Source organism: Acanthochromis polyacanthus, chromosome 19 (genome assembly GCF_021347895.1).
Source record: "Acanthochromis polyacanthus isolate Apoly-LR-REF ecotype Palm Island chromosome 19, KAUST_Apoly_ChrSc, whole genome shotgun sequence".
NCBI lineage: Eukaryota > Metazoa > Chordata > Actinopteri > Pomacentridae > Acanthochromis > Acanthochromis polyacanthus.
The window spans coordinates 22,886,528-22,904,490 of NC_067131.1; the positions used below are offsets into that span (position 1 = coordinate 22,886,528).

General features: G+C 45.9%; 7 non-coding genes across 7 annotated transcripts; all 7 read left to right on the top strand.

The window, feature by feature from the left end:
* The first annotated feature begins 250 nt into the window (after positions 1-250).
* On the top strand, positions 251-322 carry trnae-cuc (transfer RNA glutamic acid (anticodon CUC)). The gene has a single exon. It is a non-coding gene; the product is annotated as a tRNA-Glu (tRNA).
* Positions 323-1,455: 1,133 nt separating this feature from the next.
* trnae-uuc (transfer RNA glutamic acid (anticodon UUC)) lies at positions 1,456-1,527 on the top strand. Its single transcript has one exon. It is a non-coding gene; the product is annotated as a tRNA-Glu (tRNA).
* Positions 1,528-2,107: 580 nt separating this feature from the next.
* On the top strand, positions 2,108-2,179 carry trnae-cuc (transfer RNA glutamic acid (anticodon CUC)). The gene has a single exon. It is a non-coding gene; the product is annotated as a tRNA-Glu (tRNA).
* Positions 2,180-3,302: 1,123 nt separating this feature from the next.
* Positions 3,303-3,374, top strand: trnae-uuc (transfer RNA glutamic acid (anticodon UUC)). Its single transcript has one exon. It is a non-coding gene; the product is annotated as a tRNA-Glu (tRNA).
* Positions 3,375-3,954: 580 nt separating this feature from the next.
* trnae-cuc (transfer RNA glutamic acid (anticodon CUC)) lies at positions 3,955-4,026 on the top strand. Its single transcript has one exon. It is a non-coding gene; the product is annotated as a tRNA-Glu (tRNA).
* A 1,124-nt stretch (positions 4,027-5,150) lies between these two features.
* trnae-uuc (transfer RNA glutamic acid (anticodon UUC)) lies at positions 5,151-5,222 on the top strand. The gene has a single exon. It is a non-coding gene; the product is annotated as a tRNA-Glu (tRNA).
* Positions 5,223-5,802: 580 nt separating this feature from the next.
* Positions 5,803-5,874, top strand: trnae-cuc (transfer RNA glutamic acid (anticodon CUC)). The gene has a single exon. It is a non-coding gene; the product is annotated as a tRNA-Glu (tRNA).
* The last annotated feature ends 12,089 nt before the right edge of the window (positions 5,875-17,963 follow it).

A 17,963-nucleotide genomic window follows, 5' to 3' on the forward strand; every position in this document is an offset into this window, starting at 1 on the left:
TCTCTCTGGATCCTGATGCTGCAGGTATTCAATCAACTCAGAGGAAAGACTGCTTCAAACAGCTCGAAACAACAAACTAAACTTCAGCTCATTCTTCCAGGTCCAGGATGGCATTGCACTCCTGTAACACGAGGATAGATGACAGAAAAATGAAGTTAACCCTGCTGGCAGCTGTTGTACATGAGCATACAGCTTATCAGCTGTGACTAGTCCAGAAATCCCAACACACAAGTCTGACATCAACAACAGCTCCCTGGTGGTCTAGTGGTTAGGATTCGGCGCTCTCACCGCCGCGGCCCGGGTTCGATTCCCGGTCAGGGAAGGTCTGTGTATTAAATGTTAATCTCAAATCCACTTCATTACCCACCTTGCATGCAACTCTGTCTTGCTGGATGTCCAAAAACGAGAAGAAGACAGGAGAGCAGGCGTGACAATATAGTGATCCCATATGTGTCTGAAAAACGGAAGAGGATTTTCAACAAACACCAGATCCCTGTCTTTTTTAAGCCAAATTACACCCTCAGGCAAAGACTGGTCCACCCAAAAGACCCCACAACACACAGCCAGAAGAGCAACCTGGTGTATGCACTTAAATGCAGCAAGGAATGCTCGGATCTCTACATAGGGGCAACCAAACAGCCACTTAACAAGTGCTTGGCTCAACACAGGAGAGCCAGTTCCTCAGGACAGGATTCGGCAGTCTTCCTTCACCGTAAGGAAGAAGGACACTCCTTTCAGGATGACAATGTTCAGATTTTGGACGAGGAGGACAGATGGTTTGAGAGAGGAGTGAAAGAAGTCATCCATGTCAAAGTAGAGAAGCCATCTCTGAACGGGGGGAGTGGGGGGGTGGGGGGTGGTCTGCAACATCATCTTTCGCCGATTTACAATCAGGCCCTTTCAAAACTCCCCAAAAGAACTACTCAGCAGACTCATCCTAATGACCACCATTAGCACACGAGGGCTCATTGACATCTGTGAATTTCAACGACCCCCACCGATACTCACAACGACCATCGTTGAGTAGTCAGATGAGTCTTGGTATTGGTCGTTGGTATAATAGCCCTGAACACACCTAAAAGAGGTTTAAAAGCTGAGGCAACACCAACCACCACCAGAATTGAAGAAGCCTCTGGGATGAGAGGTGAAATGTCTTCAAGGAACTTTCTTGAAGTCCAGTGGATTGATTTAAAAAACTTTGGATAACCATGACCTGGACGAATGAGAACCTACACAGACATCCTTAAGGCAAAGCAAGGCAGGTGTATCTGTATAGCACCCTTCATATCCAAGAAAATTCAAAGCGCTTTACATAAAACATTAAGGGCATTACAGTAAGGTGAAGGTAGAGAGATATAGGGAACTCTAGTGGTAACTATTGTGTACTACACACAAGCGTAAAGACTGTCATAGATTCCAGACATTCCAAGCACCAGCTGAACCCATCTGAACAGCTCCCTGGTGGTCTAGTGGTTAGGATTCGGCGCTTTCACCGCCGCGGCCCGGGTTCGATTCCCGGTCAGGGAATTCCTGATCAGCCAGTTGATTAGAACCTCATAAAGTACACATTTAGACATACCCTACAATGATGGAGAGAGTGAGCTGGATCCATCTTGTCACCATGTTCAGGATAATAAGTAATTCATGAAGTTGTCTCATGTGAGTCCTGCTGCTGTTTGATGCTACAGATATTCAATAAAGTCACGGGAAAGACTCCTCCAAAGACCTGGAAGCAACACACTTAAACTTCAGGAAAAATACTTTCAAAAACAACAATACACAAAAGTATGAACATACATATTACAAGCCTGGGATGGCATCACACTCCAGTTAGATGTCTGTAAATGTGTGTGACACTCTCTCTGGATCCTGATGCTGCAGGTATTCAATCAACTCAGAGGAAAGACTGCTTCAAACAGCTAGAAGCAACAAACTAAACTTCAGCTCATTCTTCCAGGTCCAGGATGGCATTGCACTCCTGTAACACGAGGATAGATGACAGAAAAATGAAGTTAACCCTGCTGGCAGCTGTTGTACATGAGCATACAGCTTATCAGCTGTGACTAGTCCAGAAATCCCAACACACAAGTCTGACATCAAAAACAGCTCCCTGGTGGTCTAGTGGTTAGGATTCGGCGCTCTCACCGCCGCGGCCCGGGTTCGATTCCCGGTCAGGGAAGGTCTGTGTACTAAATGTTAATCTCAAATCCACTTCATTACCCACCTTGCATGCAACTCTGTCTTGCTGGATGTCCAAAAACGCGAAGAAGACAGGAGAGCAGGCGTGACAATATAGTGATCCCATATGTGTCTGAAAAACGGAAGAGGATTTTCAACAAACACCAGATCCCTGTCTTTTTTAAGCCAAATTACACCCTCAGGCAAAGACTGGTCCGCCCAAAAGACCCCACAACACACAGCCAGAAGAGCAACCTGGTGTATGCACTTAAATGCAGCAAGGAATGCTCGGATCTCTACATAGGGGCAACCAAACAGCCACTTAACAAGTGCTTGGCTCAACACAGGAGAGCCAGTTCCTCAGGACAGGATTCGGCAGTCTTCCTTCACCGTAAGGAAGAAGGACACTCCTTTCAGGATGACAATGTTCAGATTTTGGACGATGGTTTGAGAGAGGAGTGAAAGAAGTCATCCATGTCAAAGTAGAGAAGCCATCTCTGAACGGGGGGAGTGGGGGGGTGGGGGGTGGTCTGCAACATCATCTTTCGCCGATTTACAATCAGGCCCTTTCAAAACTCCCCAAAAGAACTACTCAGCAGACTCATCCTAATGACCACCATTAGCACACGAGGGCTCATTGACATCTGTGAATTTCAACGACCCCCACCGATACTCACAACGACCATCGTTGAGTAGTCAGATGAGTCTTGGTATTGGTCGTTGGTATAATAGCCCTGAACACACCTAAAAGAGGTTTAAAAGCTGAGGCAACACCAACCACCACCAGAATTGAAGAAGCCTCTTGGATGAGAGGTGAAACGTCTTCAAGGAACTTTCTTGAAGTCCAGTGGATTGATTTAAACAACTTTGGATAACCATGACCTGGATGAATGAGAACCTACACAGACATCCTTAAGGCAAAGCAAGGCAGGTGTATCTGTATAGCACCCTTCATATCCAAGAAAATTCAAAGCGCTTTACATAAAACATTAAGGGCATTACAGTAAGGTGAAGGTAGAGAGATATAGGGAACTCTAGTGGTAACTATTGTGTACTACACACAAGCGTAAAGACTGTCATAGATTCCAGACATTCCAAGCACCAGCTGAACCCATCTGAACAGCTCCCTGGTGGTCTAGTGGTTAGGATTCGGCGCTTTCACCGCCGCGGCCCGGGTTCGATTCCCGGTCAGGGAACTCCTGATCAGCCAGTTGATTAGAGCCTCATAAAGTACACATTTAGACATACCCTACAATGATGGAGAGAGTGAGCTGGATCCATCTTGTCACCATGTTCAGGATAATAAGTAATTCATGAAGTTGTCTCATGTGAGTCCTGCTGCTGTTTGATGCTACAGATATTCAATAAAGTCACGGGAAATACTCCTCCAAAGACCTGGAAGCAACACACTTAAACTTCAGGAAAAATACTTTCAAAAACAACAATACACAAAAGTATGAACATACATATTACAAGCCTGGGATGGCATCACACTCCAGTTAGATGTCTGTAAATGTGTGTGACACTCTCTCTGGATCCTGATGCTGCAGGTATTCAATCAACTCAGAGGAAAGACTGCTTCAAACAGCTCGAAACAACAAACTAAACTTCAGCTCATTCTTCCAGGTCCAGGATGGCATTGCACTCCTGTAACACGAGGATAGATGACAGAAAAATGAAGTTAACCCTGCTGGCAGCTGTTGTACATGAGCATACAGCTTATCAGCTGTGACTAGTCCAGAAATCCCAACACACAAGTCTGACATCAACAACAGCTCCCTGGTGATCTAGTGGTTAGGATTCGGCGCTCTCACCGCCGCGGCCCGGGTTCGATTCCCGGTCAGGGAAGGTCTGTGTATTAAATGTTAATCTCAAATCCACTTCATTACCCACCTTGCATGCAACTCTGTCTTGCTGGATGTCCAAAAACGAGAAGAAGACAGGAGAGCAGGCGTGACAATATAGTGATCCCATATGTGTCTGAAAAACGGAAGAGGATTTTCAACAAACACCAGATCCCTGTCTTTTTTAAGCCAAATTACACCCTCAGGCAAAGACTGGTCCACCCAAAAGACCCCACACCACACAGCCAGAAGAGCAACCTGGTGTATGCACTTAAATGCAGCAAGGAATGCTCGGATCTCTACATAGGGGCAACCAAACAGCCACTTAACAAGTGCTTGGCTCAACACAGGAGAGCCAGTTCCTCAGGACAGGATTCGGCAGTCTTCCTTCACCGTAAGGAAGAAGGACACTCCTTTCAGGATGACAATGTTCAGATTTTGGACGAGGAGGACAGATGGTTTGAGAGAGGAGTGAAAGAAGTCATCCATGTCAAAGTAGAGAAGCCATCTCTGAACGGGGGGTGGGTGGGTGGTCTGCAACATCATCTTTCGCCGATTTACAATCAGGCCCTTTCAAAACTCCCCAAAAGAACTACTCAGCAGACTCATCCTAATGACCACCATTAGCACACGAGGGCTCATTGACATCTGTGAATTTCAACGACCCCCACCGATACTCACAACGACCATCGTTGAGTAGTCAGATGAGTCTTGGTATTGGTCGTTGGTATAATAGCCCTGAACACACCTAAAAGAGGTTTAAAAGCTGAGGCAACACCAACCACCACCAGAATTGAAGAAGCCTCTTGGATGAGAGGTGAAACGTCTTCAAGGAACTTTCTTGAAGTCCAGTGGATTGATTTAAACAACTTTGGATAACCATGACCTGGATGAATGAGAACCTACACAGACATCCTTAAGGCAAAGCAAGGCAGGTGTATCTGTATAGCACCCTTCATATCCAAGAAAATTCAAAGCGCTTTACATAAAACATTAAGGGCATTACAGTAAGGTGAAGGTAGAGAGATATAGGGAACTCTAGTGGTAACTATTGTGTACTACACACAAGCGTAAAGACTGTCATAGATTCCAGACATTCCAAGCACCAGCTGAACCCATCTGAACAGCTCCCTGGTGGTCTAGTGGTTAGGATTCGGCGCTTTCACCGCCGTGGCCCGGGTTCGATTCCCGGTCAGGGAATTCCTGATCAGCCAGTTGATTAGAACCTCATAAAGTACACATTCAGACATACCCTACAATGATGGAGAGAGTGAGCTGGATCCATCTTGTCACCATGTTCAGGATAATAAGTAATTCATGAAGTTGTCTCATGTGAGTCCTGCTGCTGTTTGATGCTACAGATATTCAATAAAGTCACGGGAAATACTCCTCCAAAGACCTGGAAGCAACACACTTAAACTTCAGGAAAAATACTTTCAAAAACAACAATACACAAAAGTATGAACATACATATTACAAGCCTGGGATGGCATCACACTCCAGTTAGATGTCTGTAAATGTGTGTGACACTCTCTCTGGATCCTGATGCTGCAGGTATTCAATCAACTCAGAGGAAAGACTGCTTCAAACAGCTAGAAGCAACAAACTAAACTTCAGCTCATTCTTCCAGGTCCAGGATGGCATTGCACTCCTGTAACACGAGGATAGATGACAGAAAAATGAAGTTAACCCTGCTGGCAGCTGTTGTACATGAGCATACAGCTTATCAGCTGTGACTAGTCCAGAAATCCCAACACACAAGTCTGACATCAAAAACAGCTCCCTGGTGGTCTAGTGGTTAGGATTCGGCGCTCTCACCGCCGCGGCCCGGGTTCGATTCCCGGTCAGGGAAGGTCTGTGTACTAAATGTTAATCTCAAATCCACTTCATTACCCACCTTGCATGCAACTCTGTCTTGCTGGATGTCCAAAAACGCGAAGAAGACAGGAGAGCAGGCGTGACAATATAGTGATCCCATATGTGTCTGAAAAACGGAAGAGGATTTTCAACAAACACCAGATCCCTGTCTTTTTTAAGCCAAATTACACCCTCAGGCAAAGACTGGTCCGCCCAAAAGACCCCACAACACACAGCCAGAAGAGCAACCTGGTGTATGCACTTAAATGCAGCAAGGAATGCTCGGATCTCTACATAGGGGCAACCAAACAGCCACTTAACAAGTGCTTGGCTCAACACAGGAGAGCCAGTTCCTCAGGACAGGATTCGGCAGTCTTCCTTCACCGTAAGGAAGAAGGACACTCCTTTCAGGATGACAATGTTCAGATTTTGGACGATGGTTTGAGAGAGGAGTGAAAGAAGTCATCCATGTCAAAGTAGAGAAGCCATCTCTGAACGGGGGTGGGGGGGTGGGTGGGTGGGGGGTGGTCTGCAACATCATCCTTCGTCGATTTACAACCAGGCCCTTTCAAAACTCCCCAAAAGAACTTCTCAGCAGACTCATCCTAATGACCACCATTAGCACACGAGGGCTCATTGACATCTGTGAATTTCAACGACCCCCACCGATACTCACAACGACCATCGTTGAGTAGTCAGATGAGTCTTGGTATTGGTCATTGGTATAATAGCCCTGAACACATCTAAAAGAGGTTTAAAAGCTGAGGCAACACCAACCAGAGAGAGAAACCATCTCTGAACAGTGGTGGTCTCATAGTTAGGTTTTGGCACTTTCACTGGGTTCGACTCCCTGTCAGGGAATTTCTCTTTAGCTACTGATCAGCCACTTGATTAGAACCTCATAAAGAACACATTTAGACATATCCTACAATGATGGAGAGAGTGAGCTCGATCGATTTTGTCACCATGTTTGGGATAATAATAAGTACTTAATGCTGCAAGCAGCATTGAACGTGTCCTTGCATCCTTGCTGGTCGGTGACCCCAAGCATTTCCACAAGGCAATACTGCAACTGAGAGTGTATTTAGGCCCATTAATGTGACCAGGGCTGGATTCTGAGCACACAGATCAAATTTCAGGCAGATTGGAGCATGTGCAGGCTGTTCATGAAGCACTTTCTGTCCATCCACCAGATTGCGGTATCTCTGTGATTGGTCTATGAAACTCATCAGGACTGGACTGTGATCAAACATCAATCAGTCAATCAAATTTTATTCATAAAGATCCTTCCAACAGCCAAAAGGAGCACAAGGCAAGGTTTGGTCAATTTCCGCCCGAAATTTCTACTGAAGATGTACAGAAAGTAAATTGAATGCTGTTCTTGAACTGTTTGGAGTACATGCATGGTTGGGGTCTCATTTGAAAGCTGACAACCTGAATTTTCACCCAGTGCAGTCAGAATTACTCTAGGTGCTACTGGCACAGAGTTATGTATGTTGGAACACACTGAATTAGGATGAATTTTTTTTCTCGCCTACATTTTTTCCCTAATAAAACACCTGAAAATCAGTGTGGCAGCACTGCAACAGCTTGAAAACACAATATTGCAAAAGCCTGGGGTCTTACATAGTTCAGGTCAAAATTTCAGAGCAATACTACAAGAAATGAGTGTTTCACACATGTATTTGTACTGATATGCTCCGCCCCTGTCAATGTTGGATACACTCTTTATACACTGTGCACACTCTCTACAGAATGGTATAAATTCCTTTTCACTTCATTTTCCACTTCATTTTCATTCCAAAAACTCATAAAGAACTCAAAAAATCACTTCAGATAGGCTTCAGTGTCGATCACACACACAGATTGAGAGGAATACAGAGAAACAGCAGGTGGAGCCCGGAGCTCACGAATGAAATATCATATAAAGCCGCTGGCAGAGGCGGGATTTATAGGCAAGCCATTCAGCAAGCTCATTGGCTACCAGGCCTGTCAATCTAACGTTTCCTCCGGCGTGATTTGCTGAGAAACAAGTCAATCAAGTGATGTAATCGATATCTGTCAGACTCGGCCATGGTTGGCTAAATCGCCGAAGTAGGCGGAAACGAGTCACCTGATTGGTTGAAGTTCGGTTTGAAGCGGTCGAGAAGCCTCCAGTATCCATTTTGAATCGCGAACAAAGAAAATAGGACCGTGTATGATAAAGTTATAATAGAAAGATGCAGTGAATATGAAACGCACAGCGCCACCACGCGCCGCGTGCACGCGCACGGAGCCGATCGTTTTCTGGATTTTTTACCTATTTCGAGACATGTTTTGGCCAAAGTATTATACTGGATTGTTTCCTCTGGATGGCTAAGCTTGGGTTCTGGCCGGTTTTTGTGGATTATCTTCTTTTATGACCAGAAACGAGCGTCCAAACTGCGTCGACAGGTGAGCTGTGCACGTTTACTTGACTTGTTGTTTGTTGGATAAATGTGTTTATATTACCCGCTGTGGTAATCACATCTGAAAGTGGTTTATACCGGCGGATTCATGAGAATCTCAGCTTTCTATGTGTGTATAGTGTTTGTATAATCGTGTTTGCAGTGTCCTTCTATTTTAAAAAAAAGCGTATACCGATAAAAAAACGGCCCGCCCGCGGGCCGCCGTACTTTTTAAAAGAGTAAAATAAAATAAATAAGTAAAAGCATTTTAAGAAGCATCCATCCATCCATCCATTTTCCTCCGCTTATCCGGGGCTGGGTCGCGGGGGCAGCAGGCGAAGCAGGTCGTTCGAGACGTCCCTCCCCCCAGCGACGCTTTCCAGCTCTTCCTGGGGGATCCCGAGGCGTTCCCAGGCCAGATGAGATATATAATCTCTCCAGCAAGTTCTGGGTCTGCCCCGGGGTCTCCTCCCAGACGGACATGCTCGGAAAACCTCCAGAGGAAGTCTCCCTGGAGGCATCCGAATCAGGTGGCCAAACCACCTCAACTGGCTCCTTTCGATGCGAAGGAGCAGCGGCTCTACTCCGAGCTCCCTCCGGATGTCTGAGCTCCTCACCCTATCTCTAAGGCTGAGCCCAGCCACCCTATGGAGGAAGCTCATTTCGGCCGCTTGTATCCGCGATCTTGTTCTTTCGGTCACTACCCAAAGCTCACGACCATAGGTGAGGGTTGGAACATAGATGGACTGGTAAATCGAGAGCTTCGCCTTACGGCTCAGCTCCCTCTTCACCACGACGGTTCGGTACAATGCCCGCATTACTGCTGACGCCGCACCAATCCGCCTTTCCATCTGTCGCTCCATTTTCCCATCACTCGTGAACAAGATCCCGAGATACTTAAACTCCTTCGCTTGGGGAAGCAACTCCCCCCAACCCGGAGGAAGCACTCCACCGGTTTCCGGCAGAGAACCATGGCCTCGGACTTGGAGGTGCTGATCCGCATCCCTGCCACTTCACACTCAGCTGCAAACCGCTCCAGTGCGTGCCGGAGGTCACGGTCTGAGGATGCCAACAAAACCACATCATCCGCAAAAAGCAGAGAAGTGATCCTGAGGCTCCCAAACCGAAAACTCTCCCCACCACGACTGCACCTTGAAATCCTGTCCATGAAAACCACAAACAGGCTTGGAGACAAGGGACAGCCCTGGCGGAGTCCAACACCCACCGGAAACGTGTCTGACTTAATGCCGAGTATGCGGACACAGCTCTCACTTTGGTTGTACAGGGACCGAACGGCCCGTAACAACGAGCCTCGGACCCCATACTCCCGTAGTGCCCCCCACAAAGCCCCTCGGGGGACACGGTTTTAGGCCTTCTCCAGATCCACAAAACACATGTAGACTGGCAGGTCATACTCCCATGACCCCCTCAGCAGCTCTGCAAGGGTAAAGAGCTGGTCCACTGTTCCACGACCGGGACGGAATCCGCATTGCTCCTCCTGAATCCGAGGTTCGACTATCGGTCAGATCCTCCCTTCCAGCACCCGAGAGTAAACTTTCCCGGGGAGGCTGAGAAGTGTGATACCGCGGTAGTTGGCACACACTCTCCGATCCCCCTTTTTAAAAATAGGGACCACCACCCCGGTCTGCCACTCCACAGGTACTGTACCCGATGCCCACGTGACATTGTATAGACGTGTCAACCAAGACAGTCCAACAATGTCCAGAGCCTTCAGCATCTCAGGGTGAATCTCGTCCACACCTGGCGCCTTGCCACCGAGGAGCTTTTAACCCTCAAGGGACGGACATCCCGCCGGCGGCCGCGGGCGGCCCCGCCCCCCCGCGCTGTCTACATAGGTGTGCTTAAACTGATATAACTCAAAAACCACATTAGCTAGAATGCTCATTCTTTTTGCTGCTAAAAGCACAGACTTCCGTCTTTCAAGTGACATGATTTACGTCATTACAACGTGTTAAAAAAAAAAACTCGAGTGATTACTCCGGGAATTGTTCCGCGCCACCACTGTGTGGCGCCAAAATACCTTTGTGGCGAGTAGGTTGGAAAGAGCAGGAGGTATAGTGAGAGAGCTCTAGATAGATAGCTAGATAGCTAGATAGATAGATAGATAGATAGATAGATAGATAGATAGATAGATTAGAATTGTGATAGGGAGAGTTGGGTACTGTAGAGTGTGTGATTTAGGGAGAGTAGTTTGATTAGGTGAGAGAAAGTCGTGTGATTTAGTGAGAGATTGTGTGTGAGTATATAATATAGTTGAATAAATGATGAATGTTGAATGAATGAACCAATATAGTTGACACAATATTGTTGAAAAAATATTTTGTTCAATTTTGTATGTTCAGTGTTGCCTTAGTTCTGCAGTAGTGATCAAACTAAAAAAAACGTCTCTGCAGTTTTTACACAAAAATGTTCATATCTCAAAAACTAAAATAGGTATTTTGTTTAAATCACTACTGGTGTGTTCAGAAATTTCTTATTTATTTTTCTACATGTGGAAATCATTTCGATCAATGGGTTTTGTGTGCATATTTAGTAATTATAGTTAAAAAAAAATTTCCGATTTATGTATTTTTTTATTTATAACACAATTTGAACACCTTTACCTAATGTTTTTGGTTTATTTATATGTATACCATTTTAGATTAAGTTGTAAGGATTCTAGGGATATTAGGTATTTGAAGATATTCCAAGAAATGACATCAGAATGAACAAAAATACAAATGTATGTACTGGCGAACCTTTAAAATTGCAGTCCTCAAAGGGTTAAACTACCTCGGCGACCTCTGGCACGGATATGGACGCAGATACCCCCGAGTCTTCAGGCTCTGCCTCCTTCATAGAGGACGTGTTTACTGGGTTCAGGAGTTCCTTGAAGTGCTCTTTCCACCGCTCGACGATATCCCCAGTGCGGGTCAACAGTTCTCCACCCCGACCATACACAGCCTGAGCGAAGCCCTGCCTCCCCTTCCTGAGGCATCGAACGATTTGCCAGAACTTCCCCGAGGTCAACCGAAAGTCCTTCTCCATGGCCTCCCCGAACTCCTCCCACACCCGAGTTTTAGCTTCCACAACTGCCGCAGCTGCCGCCCTTTTGGCCAGCCGGTACCTGTCAGGTGCTTCAGGAGACCCCCGAGCCAACCAGGCTCGAAAAGTCTCCTTTTTCAGCCTGACGGCTTCCCTCACCGCTGGTGTCCACCAGCGGGTCTTTGGATTGCCGCCGCGACAGGCACCAGTGACCTTCAGACCACAGCTCCTAACAGCTGCTTCTGCAATGGAGGCTTTGAACATGGACCACTCAGAATCCATGTCCCCAACCTCCCCCGGGATGCAGGAGAAACTCTTCCGGAGGTGGGAGTTGAAAACCCTAAGGACAGGGTCCTCTGCCAGACGTTCCCAGTTCACCTGCACTACACGTTTGGGTTTACCAGGTCTGTCCGGCAGTCTTCCCCGCCATCGGATCCAACTCACCACCAGGTGGTGATCAGTTGACAGCTCTGCACCTCTCTTCACCCGAGTGTCCAAGACATACGGCCGCAGGTCTGATGATACGACTATAAAGTCGATCATCGACCTTTGGCCTCAGGTGCTCTGGTACCAAGTACACTTATGAGCAACCTTATGCTCGAACATGGTGTTTGTTATGGCCAAACCATGACTAGCACAGAAATCCAATAACAAAACACCACTCGGGTTCAGATCGGGCAGGCCGTTCCTCCCAATCACCCCCCTCCAGGTTTCTCCATCGTTGCCCACATCAGCATTGAAGTGTCCCAGGAGAACTATGGAATCCCCGGGCGGAACCCCTTCCAGGACCCCACCCAGAGACTCCAAGAAGGCCGAATACTCTGAACTGCTGTTCGGCGCATAAGCACAGACAACAGTCAGAGTTTTCCCCCCTGCAACACGAAGCCGCAGAGAGTCGAACCTCTCGTTCTCCGGGGAGAACTCCAACAAAGCGGCACTCAGCCGGGGGCTTGTGGGTATCCCCACACCCGCCTGGCGCCTCTCACCCTGGGCAACTCCGGAGTAGGAGAGAGTCCAACCCCTCTCCAGGATTCTGGTTCCAGAACCCTTGCTGTGCATGGAGGCGAGCCCAACTATAGCTAGCCGGTATCGCTCCACCTCCCGCACCAGCTCAGGTTCCTTCCCTGCCAGTGAGGTGACGTTCCACGTCCCCACAGCTAGTCTATGCCACCAGGGGGCGGCACGCCCAGGCGCCCGCTCCTGCCTACTGCCCAGTGGGCATAGCACCCGACCCCGACTTCCTGCCCTGTAGGTGGTGGGCCCACTGGGCGGTGGCCCTGTGTTACTTTTTCGGGCTATGCCCGACTGAGCCCCACGGGACTCCAAGGCTCGGCCACCAAACGCTCCTGTACGAGCTCCCCCCCAGGTCTGGCTCCAGGGAAAGGCCCCGGTTTCCCTATCCCAGGCGAGGTAGCGGCTTTGCCTTTTGTCGTTCTCATCAAGGTCTTCTGAATCGCTCTTAGTCTGGTCTCTCACCCAGGACCAGTTTGCCTTGGGAGACCCTACCAGGGGCTTATGCCCCGGACAACATAGCTCCCAGGATCACCGAGACACTCAAACTCCTCCACCGCGATAAGGTGGCGATTCGACGGGGGGATTTTAAGAAACACACAGTTCTAAAAGGAGCTAAGTGTGCTAAGCTACACGGAACAAGTGTGTTTTCAGACGACATTTAAACACATTTAATTCAGAAATAGACTGCAAGTGCGATGGAAGGGAGCTCCAAAGCTTAGGGCCAAGAAAGGCAAAAGAGCTTTCTATATCATGCCCTGGGGACAACCAAGGAGGTGTGGCTAGATGAGCGTAGAATCCTGGCAGGTTGTTAAATTGCCAACAGCTCTGAGATGTAGGCAGGGGCATGCCCGTTTATGGCCATAAACATGAACAACAGGACCTTGTACTGGACTCTAAAGTGCACTGGAAGCCAGTGGAGCGCTTGAAGGACTGGGGTGATGTGCGAGTATTTTGAGGAGTTGGAGATGAGACATGCTGTTGCGTTTTGAACCAACTGAAGTTTATGGAGGAGTGAGTGATTAAGTCCAGCGTAAAGGGCATTACAATAATCAATCCTTGAGATGATGAAAGCGTGAACAGCCTTTTCCAAATCTGCCTGGAACAGGAATGGACATGTAAAGTTTGAGGCAGATTGCAGCATGTACAGGGAATTTACACAAGACGTCCTGCTTCATGGCGTAACATTAAAGTTCAGTTAGCCGCCATGGCCACACCCTTTGAGTTTTGTGAACAATTTTCACAAATATTCAACCTGAAGGCAGGTTTTATATATTGTCCCAATCTGAGGTGTTTTGGAGTTATTGCCTGTGAGAAATAAATTGTTGAAAAACCAAAAACACCAAAAATCTGACATTTAATTAAAAATGACAGACTTCCTGTTGGGTTTAGAGAATGACTCCAAGAGATTTTTTTTGTTTGCACTGATGTGCTACATATGCAATTCAAATTTCATAGTCATAAGTGAAGGTCTCTGTGGAGGCTATTTTTTAAATGCTGTAGGGGGCGCTATGGCACATGCTGTGAAAGGATTTTGGCCTACAAATATGATCAGGACAGGACTGTGTTTAATCATGTGAGGTAGATTGGAGCATGCAGAGGATAGTTAGGTAGCACTTGATGTTTCATGGCAAACCATCAAAATTCTGGAGGTCGCCATGTCCACACCTTTTGACTCTGGAAGAATCTTTTAATAACTTTTGATCAGGAGATCTTGTTGTATATCCTGGCAAAATTTGAGGTCTCTAGGAGTTAAACCCTAGGAGGAATTCGCTCTCAAAAATTAAAAAAAAATAGAGAAAATGTATCCACGTAATTCAAAATGGCGGACTTCCTGTTGGGTTTAGGGGATGGCTCCAAGAGGCTTTTTTGTGCATTCTGATGTGCTCTATATGCCTTCCAAATTTTGTGGATGTAGGTGAAACGTGCTGCAGGGGCTGTTTATTAAACATACTGCAGGGAACGCTATAGCACATGCCCTGCAGAGATGCATGCAGTGTTATTCCTTGAGACGACAGTGATGTGTGTGGAAATTTTGGTGAGCTGTTGAGCATTGTAAGCCTGTCATAAAGTACTTTGCTCGCTTCACAACAACGTATTGCCACGGCAACAGCATTTTATCAAATGTCAAAATCTTCACCCTGTGGCATTGTCAGGGTGAAAAATCAGCTGACCAACTTTCAGAATGATATAAAAAGTTTGGAGCAATGGTGCGTGCAAATGTAATTTCTAAACTTCTTGTTACCAATAGGTGGCGCTACGACTTTTTCTAAATTTTTGAGTGTGGATGTCTGACTGGGCCTGCTGTCCAGCACATGAAGTTTGGAGCAGATAGGATCAGGATTTGCTGAGAAATATACATTTTAGTCGTCATGGCGAGACATCGAAATTCACCGCGCCGCCACAGACACACCTTTTGATGAATATCACCATTTTCACTGTGAATCATCATCAACATGTTCAGGTTTATGTCACCACATTTGAGGTGAATCTGAACAATAGACAAAGAATAATACATCAAAGTGTAAAAAATGACATTTTCTGTTGCCAGCAGGTGGCGCTTTGACTGTGAATGGATTTCATCATATGGATGTGATCAGGGCAGGACTCTAATCATAAATGTAAAGTTTCAGGCAGACTGGAGCATGTTCAGGTCATTTAGACAGCACTTGAAATTTCATGGCGAAAGATCAAAATTCCAGAGGCCGCCACGGACACGCCCTTTGACTTTGGAAAAAGATTTTAATAGCTTTTGATCATTAAGGCCTCCTGTATGTACTGGCCGAATATGAGTGAATTGGAGTTTCCCCCGAGGAGAAGTTTGCTCTAGAAAAAATTGAAAATGGCCAAAATCTGACATTCAACAAAAAAAGCTCACTTCCTGTTGGGTTCGGAATATGGCTGTCACTGACTTTTTTGTTCAGCCTGATGTGCTGCATATGTGTACCAAATTTGGTTTAAAATTTTGTAGGGGGCGCTATGGAGCCATTTTGCCACACACCTCCACATGCCCTAAAAATATGAAATTTTTCGTCAGTTCTGATGTGTGTGCAAATTTTCATGACTTTTCAAGCATCTTCAGGCCCTGAAAAATGCAGTTGTTTTGGCATAATAATAATAATAATAATAATAATAAGGAAAAACCCTAGCATTCCAATAGCGTCCTTCGGCACTGTTGGTGCCTTGGACAGTCGGTGTCCTTGCACCGCCTGTCCTCGGCACCTCGGTGCTCGGACCCTAATAATAATTTTAAAAAACCCTAGCATTCCAATAGGGTCCTTCGGCACCGTTGATGCCTTGGACAGCCGGTGCCCTTGCACCGCCTGTCCTCGGCACCTTAGTGCTCAGACCCTAATAATAAAAAACCCTCAGGTTTCAATAGGGTTTTCATACCGTTCGGTGCTCAGACCCTAAAAATAAACCCTCGAGTTTCAATAGGGTCTTCGCACCGTTCGGTGCTTGGACCCTAATAAACCCTAAGGTTTCAATAGGGTCCTCGGCACCACGGTGCCTGGGACAGTCGGTGCCCTTGCACCGCCTGTCCTCACCACCGTCAGTGCTCGGACCCTAAATGACCTTTCTATTAGCTTCTGTGTTGTTTATCCTCAGGAGATTTGTTATTACTGTAAAATCTATAGGATGGTAATTTTGCTGCTGACCTCACTGAGTGTCATCACAAGACGGGACAGTGACTCAAAGGGAGACAGATGGATCGAAACAATAAAACCCAGACAACAGGAATAATAACACCACCCTCCTGATCGTGTTGTCTCATCCTTAAAGTAATCCAGAGTTTTACGTGGTGATATTACTGCTCCAGGCTATCGGGCTCTCTGTGAACAAGGTACTTTAAAATAGCACAGGTAGGCAGCTCTGTGCACATAATTATTGGTGAGTGTGCGCTGTTACTAGGATTTTCCAGAAACACAACTGCCTTCTTGAAACACTGAAGCCAAAGAAATCAACATTGCTACACACACACTAACACACACACCACATGGCTTTGTTTGGGGATCCTGGTCACTTTAGGGCAGTAGAGTGGACTGCTTGGCAACTGGTGGAGGATGAGCGCACACAATTAGACCTAAACGCATAGTGACCACTACAGGAGAGCCATCGGGGTTATGGTGCCCTCGGGTAGGGTTAATGACATGGAGAGCAACCGGTGCAACAGATGGCCCTCGCAAAGTCATATGAGGGCTTCTGTCAGCAAGCGGTATGAATACGACTGCCTGTTGTTTACTTATTCACACCACTGCGCATATTTACACACACTCGGGAAGCATGACCACTCCAGGATGCATCCTTTGTCTTCTGCTTGGCTATCGTTTTTCCATGCATGGAAATAAAAATAATAGAGAAATTTAGATAACAAGTAAAGGAAAACATCGGAAAGTGTTGTCAGGTAGACTGTTTGTCAATGTGTTGTGAGTCATGGCGGCTTGCTTATCTGCTTAAATCTGTGAAGTCCACCACGATTCTTGCGCTGGGATAAAACTGCTTGTAAATTGAAATAAAGTATACACAAAAATAATTTAAGCAACAGTTTAACATAACATTGGCATAAATACACTTATACACTCAATTATTACAGAGAGCTAATGGGAACATTGACATGATGGTCACGTCTGTTCGGTAAATACAGGGCTTCAGCTAGTAGCCGTTAGCTTAGCTTAGTTTCGCATAGAGGCTGGGAACAGATAGCATGGCTTGGTATGAAAATTATAACTCTATCTCTAATGTTCATGAATGACAAGTTTACTGTTTTATAGCATGCAAAAGTTAAATTGTGAAAATAGCAGTTTACATAATGTAGTTTTGTACATTATTTTCAGTTTTTAAGTGTTAATGATTAACCATGAAATTAGACACAAAAACTTGATTGGAGTGCTTATTAGCTTTTTCTAAACAAAATAGTTAATGTGCTTCATGAGAGATGGAAAGATCAGTGTAATTTCTGACTTTGTCAACAGTTAGCTGCCATGACTGATCAGCTGCTTCTGTTTCTTTTATTGTCTTTGTTTGCAGACAGCATCAAACATGGCCAATACCAGCTGACATGAAAGAATAATTACAGCTCTCCCTATTAAAACCAGAAGACTTCTCTCTATTGTTCTGTTATGGATGGCCATAACAGAGTACTGTTTCTACTTCCTCTCGTGTTTTTTGGTGTTTGTACCTTTAAGTAAATGGTCTGTATAAATACATGAGCTATTAGCATATCTAGGAGGTAACTTTTTAACCTTTGGAAAGAACCAGGCTGGCTGTTTGTGGATGTTTCCAACATTTGTGCTAAGCTAAGCTAACCAGCTGCTGTCAGTGGCTGTATATTGTTTGGGCAGAAATCTGAGCAATATTAATGTTCTCATGTAACTTTCGGCAAAAAGAGAGTGGGTGTATTTCCTTCACTGTTGAATTATTTGTTGATTCTTTAAGGTTTGATTGAAGATTCAAAAGATTTAATTGGTCAAATGCTCATACTCATACACTGTGGGCAGTGAAATACAAAGTGACTGTTCCATAAGGCCATATGATAAGACATTAAAATCCTTATGAACAGAAGAAGAAAAAAAAGTCAAGAATAATGACCACATTTTGATTG